This window comes from Equus caballus, chromosome 29 (genome assembly GCF_041296265.1).
Source record: "Equus caballus isolate H_3958 breed thoroughbred chromosome 29, TB-T2T, whole genome shotgun sequence".
NCBI lineage: Eukaryota > Metazoa > Chordata > Mammalia > Perissodactyla > Equidae > Equus > Equus caballus.
In genome coordinates, this window is record NC_091712.1 from 35,296,071 (window position 1) to 35,318,216 (window position 22,146).

The window sequence follows — 22,146 nt, forward strand, 5'->3', positions numbered from 1 at the left end:
CGAAAGGAAGAACAGTTAAGTTCCTTACTCCAGGACACCTGTATGGACATATGTTGAGCTTTTAACGTGATCTAAGAGAACCTGAACATTAAAGGCCAAAATGGGGGTAACACTGACAGTTTACTAACCTTGTAAGAAAGAACTTGTGGACTATAGGAAATCACAGCTCTGAAGAAAATCAAAAACAGTGTGATTGAAGAAAACCCAAAGATTTTCATTTGAAAAAATGTTTATAACCTATTAACACCCTGATAAGGAATAAATTTATACTTTCTCATCATGAAGCTGGTTATCTGTTAGGGTATTTGATGCTTTTCTTTTTCAAAACTTGCATGCTAGGAAAATTATTTAATGTAAAATTTTACTTACTATAAAAATCTTTAGGTTAAGGATATTTGGGAGTAGGATGAGAGCATAGATACCCATTCAAATATTGATGTTACAGAGCCAGCAAGATGGGACTGCTTTGACATCCCCTCTTTCTGGTTTCTGAAGCTAATTCCCTATAGAATGTTTATAGATATTTATAGATATCATAACACTTAATGTTCTCAAACTTGGTAATAAAAGACAGCCTTTACATTTGATTAACCCTATGCCTCAGCATCAAACTTAATTCTCAACTACATTCCTGATAGTAGACACAAAGTTGAATAATTCCTATCATGTGGCTGGTAGGAATTTTGGGGTGATGCAGAGGGAAATGGCCTATGATTAAACTTAGATCATAAAGTAGAGCTGTAGGGTAACACAAGACATCTTCCCTTGTACACATGAATGGCATGACATTGAAACAAGTTGAACCAATCATGGGATTTGTCAAGGGTGATCTTGAGTATGAGAAATATTCCGAGTTATTTTTCAATTGATTCTTACTAATCTCTGCTGACCAACTCTCTGCCTTGGAATAGCTATTCAGGAGAGCACAAAACCCCAGCAGCCTCAGTATTGGAAAGCAGCAATCTACCGTTAACTTCAGTAGAACCAGGTGCCAAAGCCACTTAGGAGCAATAATATACAAAATAAAAAGGAATTATCAACAACCACTACAAAAGAAAGGGCTAAACAGCTTAAAAGTGGAATATGCAAAAGAAAAAAAGGAAGAAAATGTCTGCTCACTCAAAGAAAAATACACTCGTTGATCTTAATTGCTCAAAATTGGAAGTTTAGAGGTTCATTATTTAAAAGTTAAGGCTTTTTCTGCATAAAAAAATAGAGATGGGGTCTGAACAAAGTGTTAACAAGTAACCAGGAGCATTTCTTCCTAGCCTTACATTAGCAGTGAGAACAATATATATTGAGCATGTGAGTTAGGGGGCAAAATGTTTTAATTAAAGCACAACAGATTCTTTGTCCTTCTTCCACTGACGGATTGAATGATACTTATTCCCCAGAAAGAGGCCCTCAAATTATATAATTGCATTTTTGTTTTTTTCCTGGGTAATGATGTCACCCTGAGAAGTTGATCTGGAGGCAGAAAGAGAAAATTACTTTTCTATTGTTTTTCCTCTGAGTGGCCAAGCAAAAGAGCTTGAATAATTCTGCCAATAATTGACTTGTGACATGGATAACTCAGTACTGTTGTTTTTACATATCTACATCCAACTGCATGAGGCAGAGGCAGACAGGTGTGGTAGGCAGTGTCCTGACCAAGGGGCCAGAAAACACGAGGCTAGGGGTCTTTAGGAGGAGACCATCAGGAACCCATTGAGTGCTTCTGAGCAAATTCTGTAAACTCTTTGTGCCCATCTGCTTCACTTTTAGAGCAAGCATCACAATAACTGCCCTACCCGAATAAGAGAGATGTATAGGAAAGTCATTGCATGTGTTTACAGAAGAGTGCTCTAGAAAGGTAACTGTAGGGCATTGTTCAAAACATACGTCATAAGTATCCTTTCCAATAAGAAAGCTTATGAACTGTGTTTTGGAATGCTACTTTGGAAACTCTGACCCTGAAATCTTGTCAATCTTCTCCATCTTTCTTGTTGACCTCTGTGTTGGAGACACCATTCCCAATTCATGAGCAAAATCTGTCAGAGCCACTTTGGAATGATGTTCTAAGGCTGCCTCCTTCTCATCACTTCCAGAGGTGACATTCTAGTTGTAGCCTCATCATTTCTTACAGAACTAACCCAACAGCTCTTCTGCTGTCATGCATTTTCCCCCAACAGTCTATTCTCCATGGAGCATCCACAGCGATCCTTTAAAAGTCACCCCTCAACTCAAACCTCCCTCTCCTGCAAAAGATTTTATCATAAATCCCCACCATGTCCTACAATGCCCCACGGCAGGGGGTGGCAAACTACTGTTTTTGTATAGCCTGTGAGGTCCAGGTGGTTTTTACATTTTTAAATGGTTGTCGCATGATCATTATACATAATTTAAATTTTAGTGTCCATAGATAAATTTTGGGGGAACACAGCCATGTTTATTCATTTACATACTGTCTATGGCTGCTTTCATTCATCTACAGTGCAGAGTTGAGTTGTTGCTACATAGACAATATGGACTCCAAAGCCTAAAATGTGTACGGTGTAGGCTCTCCACAGAAAAAGTTTGCCAATCTCTTCCCACAGGGTTGGACCTCTCTTCTGTCCTACCATTCCACTCATTGGTGTTCTGCTCCAGTCATTCTGATAGCTTACTCTTTTATGCTTGTTCTTGCTATAGTGCTATTTTATACGCTGTTGCCTTTTCCCTTGGGTACTATTTTCCTGGATATCCTACGACTTCCTCTCTCACATCACTGTAGAATCTGTTACCTTTCCCAGAAAAGTCTCCTTTGACAATCTTATAGAAAATAGCACTGGTATAAAATTAAAAGTAGCACAGAAAAATATTTGCTTTTAAGATATAATTCCAGTTTGCCTGAGTTCAACTTCTTTCCCTTTTAGATGTGCATTTTTTTTTATTGAGGTCATATTGGTTTAAAACAGTCTGTAAATTTCAGGTGTACATCATTATAATTGGGCTTCTGTATAGACTGCATCATGTTCTCCACCAAAAGTCTAGTCTTCATCCATTACCATACATTAGATTTCAAATATTTTAATGATTAAAAATCCGTGTTAAATTTCAGATATTTAACATTCAATGGCTCAGTGTAGTTTAGAGGACAAACTGGGAGTGAGCAATGATATGCTTCTCTCTCTCTTTTTTACTTCATGTCTTCCAAGAGTTTAGTACATGACTCTGGACAAATAATTTAACATAAGAAGCCTTAGTTTTCCCTTCAATGGCTTAATGATTATTCCCCTTGAGTGAATAATGAATGTGATGGATAGACATAGGCATATAAGCATTACATTAAAAAATGCCCAAGAACAGCAAGAACAACCAAAAATCTCTTCAACATATTATGGCATATACCATCCTCCCCAGGATTTCATTCTTAAAACTTTTCCTTATAAAAGTGACTCTTTTGACTAAATGACTCTTTACTAAAACCTGCAAAGTGCCTAGTTAGCAGTGGCACCTTTATTAGTTTCCCAAAGCTGTTATAAAAATGTACCACAAACAGGGTGGCTTAAAGCAACAGAAATCTACTGTCTCACAGTTCTGGAGGCTAGAAGTTCAAAATCAAGGTGTTGGTAGAGCCATGTTCCTTCTGAAACCTGTAAGGGAATCTTTTCTTGCCTCCTTCTAGCTTACAGTGGTTTGCCAGCAATCTTTGATGTTCTCTGGCTTGCAGTTGATAACTCTATCCAGAGGCCTTCATTGTCACAAAGTGTTTTCCCTGTGTGGCTATCTTCTTAAGGACACCAGTCATCCTGCATTAGGGGCCCACCTTACACCAAGATGATCTCATCTTAACTTTACCAATTCCACCTGCAATGACTCTGTTTCCAATAAGGGCACATTCTGAGCTGCTGGAGATTATAACTTCAATGTATCTTTTTTTTGGGGGGGGGAACACAATACAACACACAACAGGACCCAAAATCTCAATGGCAAGGATCTCCACTCTAAAATGTATCTTCATAAACATAAGGAACTATTTACTCCCTTTAATGTATATCCTTTCATGTGTATTTGCTAGTTATCCATGTAAATAGCATTTATTTTGGAGAGAAAAATCAATAAATTGGTACTGTGATTGCCCAGTTTTTTTCAGTGGTATTTGCTTTCTCCTGATAGCCAGAGTTGAAGAATGAGAATGAACAATTGATGACTCAACTGTCTACCTTATATGTGACGCAAACACTCTCATAAGTGTCACTGGAAGCTCCACAGTCAGCTCCAATGAGACCTTAAGGTTGTTAGATTAGTGGGCTGGAATCTTGTCAATTTGTCCTAAAGTAGAAAAAAAATCTTATGGAATGCTGTTCATTCACAGACATTTTTATAAAATTGCATGATTCCAATTCTTAAAATGAATGAGATGTGAATGTATTAACCATTTAATAAGAGAGGGAAATGACCACAGAGTAGGTTTAAAATTGACATACACGAAAAAGTCAAAAAATTTTCTCTTTGTATTAGTGTCTTTCTTTTCTTTCTTTTTTCTTTTTTTTGAGGAAGATTAGCCCTGAGCTAACTACTGCCCTTCCTCCTCTTTTTGCTGAGCAAGACTGACCCTGAGCTAACATCCGTGCCCATCTTCCTCTACTTTATACATGGGATGCCTACCATAGCATGGCTTTTGCCAAGCGGTGCCATGTCCACACCCAGGATACGAACTGGTGAACCCTGGGGCCGCTGAGAAGCAGAACGTGCAAACCTAACCATGGTGCCACCGGGCTGGCCTTGGATTAGTTTATTTCTTACTTTTAAACAGTCTCTGTGACATAGCAGACATATACAATACATCAATATATCTAAAAATGAATTCACAGTTATGGCAGTGGTGTTAAGTGATTGTGCAAATCCTTCCACAGATAACAATTATAAAAACTGAATAAAGCATAAAAAGACTCTAATGGTTTAAAGACACTGGGATGTGTCCAAAAATATAAGTTGGGGAGAATTTATTCTTGAAAAAAACATAGTTATAAAGGTTCAGAATTGTGAGGTATTTCTCAATCCCCATAGGTATGGATGAGAAAAATGGTGGTAGAAAATCACAGCCTTGTCAGCAAATGTTTGCAGAAATCAGAGTTCACTAGGAAATGTAAAGGTGAACTCTTGAGAATAAGATAATTGCAGAGGAATGAAACCAAAAGCCCATAGCATCTGCCTGACAGATAAACTACGCATGGTGAGGGGAAATTCTATAGGGCCTGGCAACAAAGCAGGAAGAGGTCAGAGAGGACTCTACTCTTGAAGCAAAAAGGATGCATGGGCAAGTACATAATTTTGCTGCTTTTTAAGCTGAATACATTGTCCAGTTGCATGAAGCACAGCCAGCAGAAAACTGAAGCCTCAGGGATTTTTAGTGTCAGAAGTGAGATCCTAAGGATGTGCCAAAGAAGCTCGATTTAGAAGGACATTCCTAGAGGAAAAGAAACCATAGAAAGGGGAAGCCCCAGTATATGAGGAAGTCTTTGCCCAAATCCCTAGTTTCCAAATTACACAGGCGCAGGGGAGACTTTCAGGAAGTCAGACTAATAAAAGTAGCATTTTAAAGCCATCAGAATAGACCAGAGATATCAGTAGCTGTATACTAGAGAGAAGATAATTACAGTTCATGTCCAGGCAGATTAATTGAATATTGGAATAAAAGAATTACAGGTCTCAGAGCAGCACAGAATCTGCTGTCATAATAACAAATTATCTTAAATATTCAGCTTACAACCAAAATTACTAGACATGAAAAGGCACAGGAAAGTGTGAATCATAAACAGGAACAAAGACAGTCAACAGGAACCAATTCCCACTGGTCCGAAGTTTGGATTTAGCAGATAAAAACTTTAAGGCAGTGAAAAAATAAAAGAAAGTATGACACCAGTGAGTGAAAAGATGGGAAAATCTCTTATCTTTTTCTCATGAAAAGATAAGAAGAGAAATAAATTTATATAAAAATAAAAATTTCATAACTGAAAAATTCAGTAAACCTTAAAAAGTACTGGATGGGCTTGACAGCAGATTGGAGATGGTAGAATAAAGTATTAGTAAACTTGAAGATTGATCAATACAAATTACTCAATTTGAAAAGACAGAAAAAAGATTGAAGTAAAATGAAAGTCTAAGAGGACTGTGGGAGAATATCAATCAGGCTATTATAAATGTAATTGGAGCTCCCAAAAGAAAGGCGAGAGAGAGAAATGAGCAGAAAAACAATTTTGAACAAATAATGGCAAAATATTCCAAAATTTGGTGGAAAATATTAAATTCAGATACAAGAAAATTGATTAACTTCAAATGGAATGAAATCGAAGAAAAACATTCCTAAACATATTGTAGTTAATCTGCTGAAATCCAGAGATAACAAACAAAATCTTGAACTCAGCCAGAAGGAAAGAAACAATTAAAATAGAGTACTTCTAGAGAAAAGAGGGAGACTTTATAATGAAAAAGGTCAATACAACAGTAATATACAAGAATTATAAATGTATACACATCTAATAATAAGGCTTCAAAATACATGGAGCAAAGTCTAAGAAAAGCTAAGGGGAAAAATAGAAAAATCTACAATCATGGATAGAGACTCTACTCTTAGTAATTGATAAAACAAATAGATGAAAAACAAGTAAAAAATATAAGATCAGAAGGTTACTGCCAACCTAATGGCAATTATACAACACTACACCCAATTACTGCAGGAAATACAATCTTTTTATGAACATTTCAAATTATCACCAAGTTAAGCCATATGTTTGGACATAAAGATTATGATATTATTAAGTTCTCTGACCAGATTGGAATTAAATTAGAAATCAGCAACAATAATACAAGTTGAAAAGGTCCAAGTATCTGGAAATTAATTAACACACTCCTAAAAAACCATGGGAAAGAGAAGCAATTACAAAAGAAATTAAAATTATTTTGAATGAAATATTAAAATAAATGAACACTTGTGGGATACAGCCAATGAGGGGGTTAAGGGGAAATTTATAGCTTTAAAGGCATATAATAGAAAATGAATAAAAAGCTAAAATCAAGTGAGTTTCTAGCATAGAAGGCAAAAAAATGGACCCCTGAATATGTCTGTGTTCTGATCCCTGGAACCTGTAAATATGTGACCTTAGATGGTGAGTGAAACTTTGCAGATATGATTAATATTATGGACCTTGAGAAGGGGAGATTATCCTGGAATATCTGTATGGGCCCAGTCTCATTGCTTGGGTCCCTCCAAGTGGAGAACCTCTCACTTGGGTTAAAGAGATGAAATGGAAGAAGGAAGGGAGATTTGAAGACTGAGAGGGACTTGACCAACCATTGCTGGCTTTGAGGATTGAGGAAGGAGTCAACAAGCCAAGGAATATGTGCGACTTTTGGAAGTTGAGAATGACCCTCAGCCAATAACCAGTAGAGAAATGGGGATCTCATTCCTATAACCGCAAGGAATTGAGTTTTGCCAACAATTCAAATGAGCGAGGAAATGGATCCTCCTCTGGAGCTTCCTAAAAGAAAGGTGGCTCTGAAGATGCTTTGACTTTAGTCTGGTGAGATCTGTGTCAGATTTCTTATATACAGAACTATAAAGTAATAAACTTGTGTTGTTTCAGCCAGTAAGTTTATGGCAATTTTCCATAGCAAAAATAGAAAGCGAATAGATTGATTTAAAAAAAAAAGATATAGAAAACACAAACTACTAATGTTAGAAAGATAGAGGAGATACTACTACAGATCCTATAGGATTCAGAGGATAAGGGTATATGATAAACATTTTATGACAATAATTGTGATAATTCAGATGAAACATACAGACTCCTTGGATAACACAAATGACCAAGGCTAACATAAGAGGAAATAGAAAATTTAAATAACTCTATATCTACAAATGGGATTGAATTTCTAACAAAAAGTCTTTTCACAAAGAAAACTCCAGACCCAGATAGCTTACTGGTAAATTGTATCCAACATTTAGGGGGAAAAAAACAACGAATTCTACACAAAATCTTTCAGAAAAGAAAGGAGGAAGGAATACTTCCCAATCTATTTTATGGGATCAGTATTACACTGATTGTACATTAGACAAACATACTATGAGAAAATAAAGGTGCCAGGTAATATTCTTCATGAATAGAGATACAAAAATCCTTAATAAAACATTAGCAAATAAAATCGTCAGTATGGGGGCCACCCCATGGCTGACTGGTTAAAGTTCCATGCACTCCACTTTGGCGGCCCAGGTTCGTGGGTTTGGATCCTGGGTGCAGACTTACTCCATTCATCAGCCATGCTGTGGAGGCATCCCATATGTAAAGTAAAGGAAGATTGGCACAGATATTAGCTCAAGGCTAATCTTCCTCGAGCAAAAAAAGGAGAATTGGCAATGGATGTTAGCTCAGGGCTAATCGTCCTCACACAAACACACAAATCCTCAATATATAAAAGGACAATACCCTTTCATTGTGAAAAATCTTAGCAAACCAGGAATAGAAGAGGATTTAGGCATTAAAGCATGTAACAAAAAACTCAACTAAAATCATACTCTGTTATGAAAGACTGAATGATTTCCCCCTAAGGTTGGGAACAAGTTAAGGACGTTCATGCTCATAATTTCTATTCAAGATTTTACTGGAAATCCTAGCTATTCAATCAATTGAGAAAAGGGATAAAAGAAATCCAGATTGGCAAGGATGAAGTGTTTCGATTAAAGAGTTGATGGTTATTCAGAAAATCCTAAGAAATATATATATTAAAAAATACCCACTAGACTAATAAGCTAATTTGTCAAGATAGCAGTATAGGATTTCAGTATACAAAAATCAATAGTATTTATATATAACAGCAAGAAAAGTGGGAAGAAGAAATAAAAAATACAATTCCATTTCAATAACATCCAAAACATTATATACTTAGGGATAAATTTAATAAAAATGGTGAAACTCTTTTATACTCAAAACTACAATCCATTGTTGAGACTAAAGAACAAGTAATAAATGGAGAACCAAATAAATGTTAATGGATCAAAGATTCAATGTAGTTAAAACATTAGTTCTGCAAATTGAACTATATATTCAATGCAACTCCAATAAAAATACCAGCAGGCTTTATATTGGGTAAAAAATTACAAGTTAATTCTAAAATTTACATGGAAATGAGAACAACTTAGAATAGCCAAAGCAATTTTTAGAAGGAAAAACAAGATTGGAGAACTTACACTCCTGCTTTCAAGACTTACTATAAAGCTACAGTAACTAGTACAATATGGAATCAGCAGGAGCATAGACATAACTCAATGGTAAAGATTAGAGATTCCGGAAAACAACCAACACGTATATGGTCAACTGATCTTTGGCAAATGGTCCAGGGTAATTAAATGGGGGAAAGAGTAAGTTTTTCAGTAATGATGTTGGAGCAATTGGATTTCTGCATAAAAAAAATTGAACGTTCATTTTTACCTCATATCAAACATAAAGTTAAAATGGTTCATAGATCTAGATGTGAAAACTAGATTTACAAAACTTATATAGTATACATAGAAGAAAAATCTTTGTTGACTTCTAATAGGCAAAGATTTCTTAGAAAGAACACAAAAATTATAAACCCTAAAAGAAAACGAATTGCCATGTTGATTATACGGTATGTTGGTAAATTGGATTAATCCAAATTAAAAAATATGGCTCCTTGAAAGACATCATAAAAAATATATAGAAAGAAAAGTCACATACTGGGAGAAAATACTTTCCATATAGATGTTTGAAAAAAGACTTCTATCCAAAATATGAAAAGAACTCCTACGACTCAGTATTAAAAGAACACATAGCACAATAAAAAATGGGGCCGGCCCAGTGGTGCAGTGGTTAAGTGTGCATGTTTCCCTTCGGCCGCCCCGGGTTCACCGGTTTGAATCCCGGGTGCAGACATGGCACTGCTTGGCAAGCCATGCTGTGGTAGGCATCCCACATATAAAGTAGAGGAAGATGGGCACAGATGTTAACTCAGGGCCAGTCTTCCTCAGCAAAAAGAGGAAGATTGGCAGCAGTTAGCTCAGGACTAATCTTTCTCAAAAAAAAAAAAATGGACAAAAGGTTTGAGCAGACAGTTTACAATAAGGCAATGAGCAGATGAAAAGATGCTCAACATCAATATTTCTCAGGGAAATGCTGATTAAAACCACAGAGAGAACCCTCCCCATACTCATTAGAATGAGTAAAATTGAAAAGATTGGCAATACCAACTGTTGGCAAAGATGTCCAGTGATTGGAACTCTCGTGTATTCCTGGCGGAAGCATAAAATTTTACACTTTGGAAAACGACTTGGTTTTTCCTTATAAACTTAAACATACACCTTTCTTAAGACAGCATTTTCCCTTTTAGCTATTTACCGGAGAGAAATGAACACTTAACGGCCACGTGAAGACTTGTATATGGATGTTCATATAGCTTTGCTCATAATAGCTCCCAAATGGAAACTGCCCAAATTTCCATCAACAGGTGACTGGATAAACAAAATGTGGTATATTCATGCAATGGAATGCCACTTAGCAATAAAAAAATCTACTGATATATGTAACAATATGCACGAATCTCAAGGGGATTATGCTGAGTGAAAGAAGCCAGGCAAGAGTACATACTGTATGATTCCATTTACATGAAATTTTATAAAATGTAAATTAACCTATAGTGGCAGAAAGAAAATCAGTGGTTGCCTTAAGGCTAGGTGTGGAGGATAGGATTGACAGCAAAGAGACACAAGAGAAACTTTTGTAAGGATGAAAATGTTCTGTATCTTGATTGCTGTGGTGGTTTCACAGGTGTATACGTTGGTGAAAACTCATCAACTTGTGCACTTAACATGGCTGTAGTTTATTGCATGTAAATTACATACCAATTTAGTTGATTAAAATCCCTAACAAATGTCTTTTAGAAGAGAAGAATTTTGGGGATTCATCTCCAACTCTTCAGTTAAATAGATTAGCTAGATAACAGGCCTAGCACAATAAAAATACTCAGAAAATCGCACATCTTCAAAGTATCTCTTTGCCAGAAAAGCACGCCATCACATCTTTATTTTCTCATAATAACCTTTAAAAAGATGGATATTCAGAGTGCATTATCTCCCTGTAACATTGTCTGCAGAACTTAGGGCTGTTTTAATATACGGATATAGTAGAATCAAAGATGAACAAAAGAACTTGTTTTGCCCATTTCTCTGTGGCCTGTTTACATCATCCTATGACTAGAAGATTCTCAGGAATGCCATTTGTACTGCTCAAGTGCTACTTTAAGAAGTACACAGAAAATGTCAGATTGTACCATGTGGTTATAAAACAACTTTAGTAAAATGTTTCCCAATTCCTTCAAACTTTGCTTTCTTTTAGATGACTATCATTTATTAGATCAGCTCATTACTACTCAAATCAACTGTAGTTCCTTAAGAAAGTTCTAGAGGTCCCAGGAAAGCTACAGTTACAGTGTAAGAAAAATCTACCTTATTCCAGATGATCTTACCCACATTCCAGTAGATTTTACACATTTATACGACATCAGAAATCCCGCCATTACTGCCCCAATTGCCATCTGTCTTATGAAACCCACTCGTTGCATCTTATCACCTCTGATTATGTCTTATATCTCCGTCTCTCTTTGTGTCTTTGTCTGCACTCTGGGAATTGATACTTATTTGGATCTTCTATTTTAGTTTTTGCCCTCTCTGTTTCTAGATCTGTCTTCCTGAGCCTCCATGACCCCATTCCCCACATCTCTGAGCCAGTCTCCTGCACTTCCACATTCAGACCAGAATGTAGCCCTAAGTCTACCGATTAGGATGATATTGACATTTTTGATAACATCTAACATTCATTAAACAAATGTTTATTGAGCACCTGCTATGTCTCTGGCATATCCAGATGCCAGGGACTCAGCAGTAAACAAAATAGGCCAAGATGTCTGCCTTCATGAAACATCTATTTTAATGGGGAGAGTCCAACTGTAAACGAATTGCAAAATATGTGTGATACATTATACTAGAAGGTGATAAGGTCTATGCAGAGAAATAGAGCAGTGAAGGAGGAGAGGGAAGATTGGGACTAGTTGTACTAGTAAATAGGGTGGTCAGAGAAGGTGATATTTGGGCAAAACATGAAGGGGGTGAGGAAGCAATTGATATGGACATCTAGAAGGAGTGATCCAGGCTTAGAGAAGAGAACCCAAACACATGAGGAAATAGAAATATGTTTTTCTTTTTTAACTTTAGAAAGAGTTAGCATCTATACCTTTGGATTAGAACAACTTTCCCCAAGTCCACCAATCTTAACTAGTGTCCTCTATAGTTTCTATCGGAGTACTTGCTCTTGTCCTTCACAACACTTGCCACCACTTGTAATTATATATTTATTTTGTGTTCATTGGTTTCAAAATGTCTTAGATTTTGAGCTTCTTGAGGATAGGAACCATATCTGTTGGGTATGGTTCAGGGTATATCAGTGTCTTTTAAAGAACAGACATTTAAGAACAAATTTGGAATGAATGAATAAAGAGATCACAAGCCCTTCTGTCTTGCTGCCCTTCTGATAGAGGTAATTTGAGAACAACTAGTGTTCTCTCTGCCTCCTTCCAGCAACCTGGGTCTCTAAAAGATTGACTAATATATGGATGGGAATCAAGGAACAAAATTTAAACTAATTTCTCACATGTATATATATCCCATGTATCTCTCCATCTTCTTTTTTTGTGAAAACAGGAAGCCAGAAAGGTTGAAAGAAAATAAAAAGATTATGAGATTTCGTAAAACTAAGCACTTGTAGACTTACCCAGGAAATATAAGATGGATGGACTGGAAAACTTTTAGAAACAGGTATTAGAAAATATTCTAATTTTATATTTATAATATATTTTATATTATTAATGTAGGTTGTAAACAATGACTTTTTGAGTTATGTCATTACTCTGAAGTGTTAGTGATAGGTACTAATGGCGATAGGTACAGGGAAGAATATTTTTATGTGTTTAAGAAAAGCATTGCTACACGTTTTAGTTTTAAGGCGAGAGATATTCTCTGTATTTTCTTGGGTCCCGTGGAGGAAGTCTCTCAGCAGATGGTAGACTAGCGTTCTTTATATACACTTACTGCTCTGCTGCAATGTTTCTCTCTAGTCCTGTGGGCATTACCACATGAAGGAAGAGAGAATAGGGTGCGAAATAAAGAAAGTGGCCTAAGCACACATCAATTCAGCAGAAATGCAGAGGCTAGGACTTGTGGCTTATTAACCGATAATTCTCTTGTGGTTTTGTTTACACCACTGGTCTACAACGCCTGCCATAACTGACATCCTCTTTCTCTTCCTTGGAAGTTACCCATCTTCAGCTCGGCGGAACTGAACAATTTTACTGTTGGATGGGCCCACTTCCTCTTTGCAAAAGTGAGGAGACAGAGGCCTAAAACGGTTAAGTAACAAAGTCAGTGGGTGACTGGGGATTAGAATTCATATCTCTTGATATCCAGTTTAGTGCTTCTTGCTTCTTTTCTTTTATAGCTAAAAATATACAGGTATTAAAACTATTTGCATCAATACTAATAGAACTTTTTAAAAACATGGGAAATATAAAACACATATGTGGCTATAGAGAAACAGCTGAAACAAACGTGGGAAGTGAAGAATATGCCTGTTCCAATAAGTCAGAAATAACATGTTATAATTTTTCTTGATCCCGTGGGCCCAACACAACACTAAGTTCGTCATAGGCTAATTAATCAAATTACATTTTCTAGTCCACCAGTTAAACTTCTACTACATTGTAATTCCCTTGATGACCAAGACATGGCTTTTTCATTTTTCAATTTCCCATAGATCTTGACATAGTTGATACTCAGTAAACATTTATAATGAATTGAGCAAATGTCATATGTCATATTTTTAGAAAGTATTACTTCTACCTTCATATGGCATTTGCATTTTCATTCTGGCATCACATATAATTTTGTCTGTTTGTATGTCTGTGTGTAAAATAACAGTGTTTACTCTCACTATATGGTATTTTTTATTTCAACACCTGTGCAATTATAAGGTGAAAACTATTCCCAGATGCCACAAAAGCTAAATGGCAAATGCAGAACCATTGTTGAAGAATTTTGCTCTTGAAATTGTAATGTCATAGCACTTCAGCAAGGGAAGAAGAAAAGCCATTCTGATATTATGTGTGCTTAGATATCTGGATTTGGGGCTATTACTGGTTCTTTTTCTGTTGAAAAAATGGATAGGGTAAAATCTAACTAAAGTAATTTCAGTGTTATTCAATATTTTATTAATCGGGGAAAGCATCATTTTAACTGCAGCAATCTATAGAATTATGGACTCATTACCAGTTCAAATGACAGAGCCCCACAGTGAAACCCATAATTTTACATTATGTTCTGCAAGAGATGATAGCACTTCTTCACACAGAATGGTATTTCTAGCCCAGAATCTTGTTAACGCTCATACTCTGAGAGGTTGTGCTTATTCACTCTCATTCTTATTTTGAATCAGAAAGAAATTTTTTCAAAGGTCTATTGGCCTTTATTCTTCACATACAGGATGTTGGTCAATTATCAATTTTCACGGAAGAGGCATTTTGAGTAGAAAATTTAAGAATTTAAGTAGAATGGTAAAATCATAAAGAAATGCATTTTTTTAAAAAAAATTAAGGAATGCTAGTGCTGTGGTTTGACTTGCATTTAGCTCTTTGTAGCTATTTCTAGTCACTGATTCTATGGAAAGTAGCTACAGACTTAGTCGCTTGTTACTGGGCAACAATTTATTCCAATTATAACTGAAATGTTCCTAATAGACAGTTACTGGTGGATAAAAACATTTTAAAAATGAACTATTAAATCCATAGTATTTTCTCTTGTTGTAAGAGGCAGAAATTATTCTAACAATTGACATTTTCTAATGTTCCGAGGTCTTTTTAGACATTTCAAGTGATCTGGGGGCATCTGTGAGGACCCAAGGGGTGGCACAGTTCAGAGCTGTTAAACGTAGAAATGACACAATTAGATAGAATAGCTACAGAGACTAGGGACTGAATGTTACCAGTGTGTGCAATGCCACATTCTCTATCAGATGCAAATGGCTTACAATGTTCAAACTTTCACAGGAGAGTTTTTCTTTAGAGAAAGCTCTTAACGGACATTTGGTAACTACATTCTCTTTTTGATATTCTCTTTTCATTACATTTTTATTTATCTATTAAAAACAAAAACTACCACAGTTTACACACAACAATTGACAACAGCAGAAAATATCCTTTGATGTTTTATATATGTTTTTAAAGGCAAAAAGAGAAAATTTTTTTTCTTAAGTTTCTTGATCCAAATCCAGGCAGACTCATTGACAAGTCTAAACCTTTCGATGTATCTTCCAGCTTCTGAAGCTAGGGATTGGGTAAGCTCAAATAAAGTTTGTCACAAGGATATATCCTCAAATGACATGTTTGGTTTGACAGAAAGATAAGATTTCCATTTTTTCCCCTTCTTTATATTATTAAAACACAGTCTAAAATATACTGATCATAGTTGAAAATTGACAAACAAAATTTACATGCATGGAAGGAATAGAAGTACATTGATTGTAGGAGATTTAACCTTGAGAATTGTATCTCATGGTCATCAGTCATGCATTTTGAAATGTGTCTTAAATGATCTGATCAGTTCTAACAGTAGTAAAAATAGCTGGTGCTGAACATTCACCCCACGGTTTCTTCAGTTTCTCAGAATAACTGGCAAGAACATTCTGAGTACCGGTCCAAGGCAGAATATAGAGAAATACTTGTTGAATTTAATTGAGTTGAATTAAAATTCATCCTTTTAAAGAATAAAGTTGGCATCTCAAGTTCAAGGTCCCCAGATGATCTAGGCTCTCCACGGTTGACTGTCTAATGAACTCCTGACTAGTTACAGATGAAAGGGATTAAAATAACTTTACTTAGCGCTCACTTTAGTCTGTTTCATTGTCTGGACTAAGGAAGTCTATGATAATGACAGCATTACTTAGAAAAAGTTTTATCATTGTACTTCCTGTTTGGTGAGTAAACAGCAAAAGAGTTATGGGCTATAACAGACCTATTAAAACCCATAACATCCCTACAATGGAGTAACTGGGAACACTCAAGAATTCTCCCTGACAGGACACTGAGACGTCAACTCTAAACGATCAACAACTCATTGCCATAGTGCGACAATGTGAGCCCTGTTGCAACTGGGCAACTAGTCAATTCGCAGAGAGAAGCATCATCGGGGTACATAGGAATGCTGTTATTACCCATTATAAGTATGACGCCAAGGTCACAAATCAGGCAATTACACCTTTTCATTACACGCTAACCCCTCACGGCAGGGAAGCCACGCTTATGACTGCATTAGACAGACAAAGCCTTCAGCTCTTTAAAAAAAGAAAAAGCCAAAAAAAAAAAAAAAAGAAAAGAAAAGATAAAAAAAATTAAATTCATTTTCTTACCAGCACGTTGCAGCACCAACTCGCTCACAGGAATCTTGCCTTTACAGGTTTCTCTTTTAATTATCCTGGAAGCAGGGAGACAAAAAAAAAAAAAAAAAAAAAAAAAAAGGCAAAGAAGAAGAAGAAGCAGGGTGGTTAAATTAGCGTGCTGGAATCTTTTCAGTTTGTCGCAGAGTAGAAAAATAAAAAAGGGAAAAAAAAGCTCAGTAATTTAAATTTGCTCTCAGTTCAGGCTGCATCGTTGGGTCCCGCCCCTTCTCCCGCTGGGTTCCACTACCTGCAAGGCTGGAATTGACAGCTACTGTGCAAACAAAAAGAGGCAACAAGCATGCTGGGACCATTCTGTCTGCCGTGGGGTCTCACTTTTCCTGACAACTAAAAATCATCATGGAAAGGTATTCTACATTTTCCATGTGAATCATTTGCATATAATTCCCTTACATTTTAATCGATACACCATAGCTCATGATGATGGGGTTTTATTTCTGTTTGGGTTTTTTTCCTTTCCTTTTTTCTTTTCCTAGATGTGTATAACAATAATAATAGTTATTAGTTATTATTATTTATACTTTTACTGTTATTATTTGTTTATTACCATCTTTTGCATCCCTTACTGTTCTGTCCTCTTCTCCAAGACACACTCCCCCTCATTTTTTTGTTTATCTCATAAACATTGAAATTTCTAGGAATAATAGAAATACCACGATCACCAGGGCTTCCACTTTTCCTTTGATACTTTTTTATTTTTTGAGTATGTAGTGTTGAGAATAATTCAAAGGACATAAGGGCCTAGGAAGGATGTCCCATAAGTACCAGAAACTTCTAAGAAGGATAAAATATTAAAGCAAAAAGTTACTGTACCCAAATCCAAAAAGTTGATTTTCATACTTATGAACTGGGCAAATAACTAAAAATCGCTGAGATAAATGTGGTCTACATTGAAAATTCAACCTAAGATCTCTCCTATAGAAAACTACTTTAATTTTAGCAACGAAAATAAAACGGGTACTCAATGTGCAGCATATGGTCAGTTTGTAGCAGAGGAATTATAGAAAATGAGGAAGCCCATCCTTCTTTTGTTAGAACGTAAATAGCTGACTGAGAATTTTCAACAAGCTCTTTTGTTGTTTTCTACATGTTTTTTTTTTTTTTTTCAGATGAGGGTGTTATAGCCTGCTTTGGTATTGAAGCTATTACGAGCCTACACGTCATGTGGATTATCTACAAGTTTGCCTCTTGATCTGAATCATTGCCTCTATAATGGCATATAGCATTGGTTCTCCTGTTAAAGTATGGATTTTTCTTGGGTTATCCTACTGCTCCAACAAAAAGTACCATGCCGATTTGTGTGTCATGTCACATAGTTGGGGGCGGGGTAGTTAAGGAGTAAAAGATAAATGTATCTTTTATATGCATAAATGTATAACGTGAAAAGTAGATATGGTTCTTTGCCAGTGGTTGAAAATATGAAAGAAAGTTATTCCTATTGACATGACAGCATTTCATCTACTCTTGCCTGTCAGCTTTTGTACTTTTTAAGACATTTCCCCCTTATCCCTACCTCAAGCCATTTAGATGGATTTCACTATTTCTGCATAACTTGTTGAATCTCTGAAAGCCAAGAATGGGCTTAACTTGATGGCTTTTAATGCACTTCAGTTTTGAAAGTCAGATTTTAAAAAGAGAAATGATTAACAATATAAATTAAATAAACATGTTATAGCTTTCTAAATTGGTAAGAATTTAGCTGAACGCCATTTAACTGTTCTGTCATTTGAGGTCTCATCATAAAACCAAACCAATTAAAAATGGACAGGGCTGAGGAGGCAAAAAGAAAACTACATATTTTCCTTGTACTATATAACTTTTATCAGGATTATTCTTCTGTCAGTAATGAATGACTTTGCTCAATTCCCAGAAACAACTGCGGTATAGAAAAATACGGCAGGTCAAGTACTCAAGAAACCATGTTAACTTCCCAGGTAGTTAGGCAATCAGCTTTAATGAAACAGTGGTAAATTGCACCAACGTGCTAATTATGGTACTTTGTCACAGCATAAATGCAATAAAACCAACCCATGCCTTGGCTTGGAAAGTGTTATGCATAGATTTTTCAAAAGATTTAATTGAAGAGAGATTTTATTTCTTGAAGCATTCTGTAATTTCAAGTGGCTTTTCCTCAATCCTTTCCTGTTAAAGAAGAGTTCTACAAAGATGTATAGAGCTGAAAATATGTATACGAAAAAAATACAAAGAAAAATATGAAGAAAGAAAAAATACATAGAGCTGAAAAAAGCAACGATAATGGTTTTTAAAAATTGGTATCTTACTTGATGGTGACAAATTTTTGTGACTAACATGCTAATATTAAATACTTTGGAATCGTGAATAAGGTAACACACTTAGAATGTGTTAGTTAATATACAAATATGCACAGAGCAGCACGTTTATATATTCTAAAGTCTCTGTTTTAAATGAAGAGAGAATATTCCCATGGTTGTCAATGCTGACTGAGTGCAATTAGCAGAATATTATTCTTAATCTAATAAAAAATCTTGACGTTGAACTTTAGAGAAGTAACAGACTTTGGTAGATGTATGAGCCTCATGATTCCACTAGACATTTAACCTGTTACTTCAGAAGTTGTTACTTGGTGTTGGGGGACAAAGTACCATCTTATCACATGTCGCATATCTCTGCTAGAACAAAACCACTTCAACAATAAATATCCTACTGAATTGTTAGGGAATTTTGTGTACAGATATACATTTATATGGCTTCCAAATCATAGAACTTTGTCTTAAAGAAAAACACTGAACAGGTTTATTGGGAATGTGTTTTAAAGAAATTCCTTGAACGGATTTAATATATAAAATTTAAATTTTTATGCTCAGAGAAACTTAATGTCAGGGTGGGAAATGCTAGTTCAGTTTTTTGTGTATGGATCAAATTAATACTTTTTTTATCTTCTCAGTTATAATTGACAATGAAATATTTTTGAAACTTATTGCATATTTTTAAATTACTTTATTCCTTTTTGATAAATGTCTCCTTCATTCTGAATCAACTGTCTTCAGGGTCATTTTTGTCTTTGGGCCTGTGAAACACTGCCTAATGTATGATATATTGTGACCCTGATGTCTTAATGACTACAAGAGCCAGTGAATAATAGGTTTTTTATTTCAATAGGATTCTGAGAAATTGCTCGCCTTTACTATAATACTTAGCTATCATGATTACCCCTTTAGACCCGAGTAACCAGAAAATATCTCACCGCTGTCATAACAGTGGTCTTCTACTCTTGGGTTGTCTTTTGAATGATGTGTCCATTGTTAAATCCACTTTACTAAATTTATGAAAAGTAAGTTTAATTTGAGTCTTTATTTTCATTTTTTTTTGAGATTATCCCTAAGCTAACATCTGCTGCCAATCTCCTCCTTTTTTCTGAGGAAGATTGGCCCTGAGCTAACAGCCCTGACCGTCTTCCTCTACTTTATATGTGGGACACCTGCCACAGCATGGCTTGCCAAGCAGCGTGTAGGTTCACACCCAGGATCTGAACCAGTGAACCCCGGGCCGCCAAAGTGGCACGTGCAAACTTAACCGCTGCGCCACTGGGCTGGTCCTTAATTTGAGTTTTTAAACATACACACACACACATAGAATTCCTGATTTTAAGGGGATTTTTATAATCATTTCTTTGGGACCAAGTACACACAGAGTTGTAGGCAGTTTAGTCTGAGTATTCAGATTATAAAGGGATCAACTCAGAAAGTGATAATTGGCCTAGGAGAGAATGAAGACCATAAGATGCCTTAAACCTCCTAGGCCATTTCTATCTTGTTGCCATATTCTTACTTAGACAAGCCACAAATAAACTCACTTTTACATTGAGTTCATTCTGAAGCATAAAGCAGCCCATATGAGACTGGGCTCAAATGGCTAGACATAATGTCCCTTTACCAATGATGCCAGGAACATGTGATCCATGAGGTATCATGGCATTTTATAATGGGAAACAATATTAATTCCTATTTCTAAACCGAAAGTGTACATCGTTACTCTGATAGGCACAGTAAACATGTAAGATGTAAGCAAAGAACACCATAAGCCGCAGAAAATACAGAGAACACCCAAGTTAGACAGACAAGTAAACAACTTGAGCGTTTTACAGAAATGAACATTACTTGGTTAAATTGGCTGCTAGAAGTTTTCAGAGCATATTGGAAAGAAGCAAAACCTTCTTACGAATCAGTTGATAAAGAGATTGTACTTCAAGAAAGTTTAAGTGACAGATGAAGGTCCAAGGAAATCCAATTCCTACAGTGACCAAGGTGAGAAGAGAACGGCACAGGGCTTAGAGAATAGGGTCAGTAGAACACGGTCAGTGCTCGAAAGGAGGGGCGACTTCTCACTTGGATAACAAGGGGGATAGTGGCATAATTCATCCTGAGGGGATGCAAGGAGGTACAAGTTTTGCATAGTGAGTGATGGTGAGGTCAGTTTGGAACACGTTCATTCAAGAACTCAGTTGGACAAAGTATAGGAAAGGGCCAGTTATTTGGGTCCAGCTCTCAGGAAAATGATCAGTGGCGGGATGATGATGAGAGTCTTGAACATACAAGGAAAACCACATAATGATGAGCTCTTCAGAAGAATGCCAAGGAATAAGAGGAGAGTTCCAGGGATGGCAAAGGAGAAGGCGCTAAAGTGACAGATTGAGTAGTAGCATGAGAGGTGACAAGGAACAAGATGGGATCAAAGAATTCAAGAGAGATGATTTGAACTACTACAGAGCATCAAATTCTGAAAAGATTTCAAATATTTATAATCTGGCCTGTAATAGACTAGGAAATATTAATAAGAAATAGCGAGTTGAAGGTTATTGGCAAAGCAATTTCATTGTAGTGACGGGGTCAGTTGCCAGACAGCATTGGCGAGAAAAGGGAATTGCCAAAGGCAAAATTTCATGGAGTTAACCACAATGCAATTAAATTTAATGAGAACTTGTTAACCATATTACTGTGGTCCTATCTGGCAGCAGGATTTAGTTTAGGTTTTTAGATAGGTAGTCAGGGATACAAAAGAACTAGACTTCAAGTTTCCTATTCTCCATCGATCTGAAGTATATGACAATCTATTTGGAATATATACAATTGCATTGCACTTTATGTGAGAAATCTGTCTCATGTAGAGAAAATTGTAATACGATAGAGAAAACAACAAATATAAATTCATATAATATATAAACATCTCTTACCAATATATGACATTCAATTTGGCAGGGACTATATATCTATACAATTTCAAAAGAGATGATTTTATGGCTTACCTAATAGGCTGAGGAAATGTTTATTGGGTAACTAAGTATATAAACATGAAGTACACTATAATGCGCCTTATATTTAAACAAGCATCACAGAAATCACGCCAGCCTAAACGTATAATGTCGCACTGTGTAATTGTTCATACTGGTCTGAACTGGGCTTCTTCTATTCTTGTTCACGCCCTTAGTTTTAGTTGTTGCCTCAGAGTTTTCTCAAATTAGAATCTTTATCAATTAATTTATAAAGAAGTTGAACCCTTTTATCCAACAGATGCTCTGCAAAATGCTCTTCAACATGCTTCTGTTATCTGATACAGTTAGTAAACAGAGTTA

General features: G+C 35.9%; 1 protein-coding gene across 3 annotated transcripts in view; it reads right to left on the reverse strand.

Moving 5' to 3' along the window:
- Positions 1 to 16,768, reverse strand: part of CELF2 (CUGBP Elav-like family member 2) — a 789,986-nt gene extending 773,218 nt beyond the window's left edge. The window contains exon 1 of one of the 3 annotated variants that reach the window (XM_070255411.1): positions 16,488 to 16,762. The gene's annotated coding sequence lies outside the window, so the exon portion shown is untranslated. Of the gene's footprint in view, positions 1 to 16,487 lie in introns of all 3 variants that reach the window. The other 2 variants (XM_070255395.1, XM_070255396.1) reach the window with 2 other exon arrangements.
- Positions 16,769 to 22,146: the final 5,378 nt, after the last annotated feature.